The 4,316-nt window shown below is 33.8% G+C and overlaps 1 long non-coding RNA gene across 1 annotated transcript; it reads right to left on the reverse strand.

Moving 5' to 3' along the window:
- Positions 903–2,604, reverse strand: LOC109344780. Its single transcript, XR_002107336.1, has 3 exons — positions 2,410–2,604; positions 1,612–1,767; positions 903–1,482 (listed from the first exon to the last, which is right to left on the reverse strand). It is a non-coding gene; the product is annotated as an uncharacterized LOC109344780 (long non-coding RNA).

Genomic DNA, 4,316 nt, shown 5'->3' on the forward strand with positions numbered 1-4,316 from the left:
AGCATTCTTGCACCTACCTTTTTATTTTTTTGAGTTCCGGCAGTACCCAACCTCCATGCTCGCACCTAGCTTTTATTTTTATCGAGTTCCAGCAGTACCTTACTTGTGTTTTCGCAACTACCTTTTATTTTTATCGAGTTCCAGCATTACCTAACCTGCATTCTCGCACATACCTTTATTACCTCAAGTTCCAGCAGTACCCAACCTGCATTCTTGCACTTACCTTTTTATTTTATCGAGTTCCAACGTACCCAACCTGCATTCTCGCACCTACCTTTTTTATTTTATCGAGTTCAGCAATACCCAACCTGCACTCTCGTACCTATCTTTTATTTTTAACGAGTTTCAGCAATACACAACCTGCATTCCCACACCTACCTTTTTATTTTATCGAGTTCCACCACTACCCAACATGCGTTCTCACACCTACCTTTTATTTTTTCAAGTTCTAGCAGTACTCGACCTGTGTTCTCGTACCTACCTTTATTATCTCAATTCCTACTTTATCTCGCTTTAGAGGGTTGTGTGGTAATCGCTGCTTTCGCCTATTTTTTACAAAATTGGCGTTCATTTCTTTACTAATTACTTACTATGATAGCACGCAAACCTCAGTTGGCTTACTATCTAATAAGCAACAAGTAAAGATGGACAACTATGAACACTCAATTTTGTCCTATCCATTTGTTTTATCTTTTGTATGAATCTTCCATAAAATAGAATATCATTCATCTATTGTGAGAATTGTTAGCTATGAGTGATTAGTGCCAAAAAATCAACCATATCTCTTAATTTGAGTTAATTACAACATCTGTATTACCATTGCATTAGTAACTCACACGCCCAGTGGTTAAAATAAATTTCAAGTGCATAGTTTTGTCAAGATGCTAGTTTATGGCCATGATATTATTAAAGCCAAAATCAGGTAAATCACCAACGGAAGAGAAGATTAACCACATAGTTGATACCACATAGGCTATACAACATTTATTACATTTCATTATACATTATCAACAAAGTTCTATACAGGCCAATGGCTTTGCGGTGCTGCCTGACATGGGGAAACCCTAAGGAGCTTGATACTTAGGACATTTGACATTAATAAAAAGTATGTTGTCCAAGACATCCCTGATCATGGAACATTTGCCTAAATTCAGAAATTCAGAAACTCCACAATCAGTCAAAAGTGTGACGTTATGCTAGAATAAAAGGAAATAGTACTACATATTTATACCAACTCCAAGACAAGGCACCCTCGGTTTTACTCTCCGACATGATGAGCATATATAAGAATAGATGTTGCGGTTGAGATCATAGAATCAACTCTACACAAGTTGTAATCTCTGCAGATTTTGTAATGTCCGGCTATCTCCCCATGGGTTCTTTATGGTCCAATAAAGCTTTTCCATAAGTCAAACAGGAACACAATCTAGCACCATAGCACCTTGCATTACTTGAACATTTCACATATCAGCATACCCCTGGCTGCAAAGAAAGTGAATAAACACATGGGGCTTGTGCATATAGTGTAAAAATAAAAATGAGTTGATTGATGGAAGATGATGATACTTTGGGATGGATTAAAGTAAAACCATTATGTTAGGTACCTCTTACCATTATGATTTTAAAGAACACATATACAAGGTGTGATTCGGAGGGCCAACTTCTTGTCATTCATTGATCTCTAAGATGCCGACAATTATCTTATTGGATGGGGGCCAGTCCAAACCTTCATAAAGATACTCCTTAGATGCCACGCGGGTGCTGTACCTAGAAGAAACATAAAAAATGCCCATCTCATCATCTTATGAGCTAATATGAGCATAATGAAATACCTTGAAAAGGAATACATGGGAGTTATGTAAAGAATTAATGAACTGAATGCAGAAACGTCTCTATACAGTTTAAATCTTCACTTTAAACACTGAAATTGAACTACTGAAAGAGCACTGAGTCTAGTATAACAACTCTATTAGCACATTACCATATACATACTGAAATAAGAAAGAGTTTGTTCCAAATCACAAGGATTGGAAGCCAGAAAGTTAACGGCACCTGTGTACATCCTCATTGATTAGTAACTGAAGCTGTATAATAATATCCCTTGCAATCAAAAGAAACAATTAGGCAACATGACATATTCCTTTTCAGTTACATATTCTAATGAGGATAAAGGAAGGTCAGCCGTGAAACAACAAAATTTCAAATAAAATGGCACACAGAAGATGCAAGGATACATTGTTATCATTTCAGTTACAATAAAAAATGCAAGCCATGAATTGAGTATATCAGTTACACAAGCCACATAAATAGTAGCAATCATGAAGTATTCAAAATGGAATAAGAAAAGTGGTACAGCTCCATAGGATTTCAAAAGTGTCAATAATAATGGAGATATACATCAGGAATTACCAAGAAGATTCGAAGAAGGGATAAGCTCCATAGCCACCGGAGAGAAGCCATGAACCATTATGAACCATCTCCTTTGCGATGACATTGCCGCCACCGTTGAAAGCTCTGCCACCATCACCGTCCGCCTCCGCCAACCACCATCATTGTCGCCGGAGAAGGAGATGGGAGAAGGATGAGAGGAGTTTAGGGATTTCACTCCCTTTGTTATCCTTTGTGCGTGAAAGTGAGGGAGGTAACCCACTGTTACCACCTCAGGGTGGAAACAGACCATGCCAGGCCTTAAACAGCCCCAGCTTATATAGCACATAGGAGCCTGGGCCTGGCCTGTTAGCCTGTTTAAAAATAATTTCAAAGTCTAGGTCTGACTTGTTTAAAAGTCTGGTTTGGCCTGTTAGCCTGTTTAAAGGCCTATTATACTATATGCTCATGAAATAGGCTACCATGTCTACATTTTAATGGGCTTATAGGCTTATTTTTAGTTAGGCTCATCTAATTCTACTAATTAAATTATATTTTTATATACATTTTTATATTAATATTACACATATATAATAATATTGCTTATGTTAAAATAGTATAATTTCAACATTCTTATATAATATAACTAAATATGCCGGCCTGTTAGGCTTTATAAGCCTTTTAGATGGCCTAAAGCCTGGCCTGTTAAGCTAAATAGGCTTTTTAGAAAGTCTGAGCTTGGCCTGTTCGTCAAAAAAGTCTGGCATGGCCTAGCCTGTTATAAGCCTGGCCTGTTTCCACCTTTACTGTTACCCCTTCCTTCACTAATTAAACCTCCTTTTTATTTATTTTATTTTTTGGGTTCATATACTCTTATTTTATACAATTTTATCATTTATTTGTTTTTTCTATTTTTACTATTTTTGGCAATTTTGGTATCATACAAAAATAAACATTTATAAATTAAAGTAACTTTTTACATTAATGCATTTATCCCTACCTTTTTGTAGACGTTCATTTTAATTCTATAAAAATATACTCTTTGAAAATAATAATTAAATCTTTTAATAGAGTTTGATAGTCTGGTCTACAACCCATGTCATCTTTTCCTTTCCACTCTAAAAGTGGAAAGTCGGTCTACGACCAGTGTTGTCTCTTTAATATCAATCCCAACTTTCTAAAAAGCAAGTTATTTATCATTTACTAAACACCTTTTAATTATTATAAAATTTAAACATCTTTTATTTATAACTATTTATAAGATTTAAACATTTTTTAAATATTTGTAACTGAAATTTGGTAGTCTGGTCTATAACTCGCATCATCTCTTCCTTTCCACTCTAAAAGTGGAAAGTTGGTCTACGATCAGTGTTGTCTCTTTGCTATCAATCTCAACTTTCTAAAAAGCAAGTTACTTAGAATCATTTACTAAACACCTTTTAATTATTTATAAAATTTAAACATATTTTATTTATAAAATTTAAACATTTTCTAAATATTTATAAATAAAGTTTGGTAGTCTGGTCTAAAACTCGTGTCATCTCTTCCTTTCCACTCTAAAAGTGAAAAGTCGATATACGATCAGTGTTGTCTCTTTGTTATTAATCTCAACTTTCTAAAAAGCAACTTATTTATAATCATTTACTAAACACCTTTTAATTATTTATAAAATTTAAACATCTTTTATTTATAACAATTTATAAAATTTAAACATTTTTTTTTAAATATTTGTAAATGAAGTTTGGTAGTCCGGTCTATAACATGTGTCGTCTCTTCCTTTCCACTCTAAAAATGGAAAGTCGGTATACGACCACTTTTGTCTCTTTCCTATCAATCTCAATTTTCTAAAAAGCAAGTTATTTATAATTTTTTACTAAACATATTTTCATTATTTATAAAATTTAAACATCTTTTATTTATAAGTACTTATAAAATTTAAACATTTTTTT

This window comes from Lupinus angustifolius, chromosome LG04 (genome assembly GCF_001865875.1).
Source record: "Lupinus angustifolius cultivar Tanjil chromosome LG04, LupAngTanjil_v1.0, whole genome shotgun sequence".
NCBI lineage: Eukaryota > Viridiplantae > Streptophyta > Magnoliopsida > Fabales > Fabaceae > Lupinus > Lupinus angustifolius.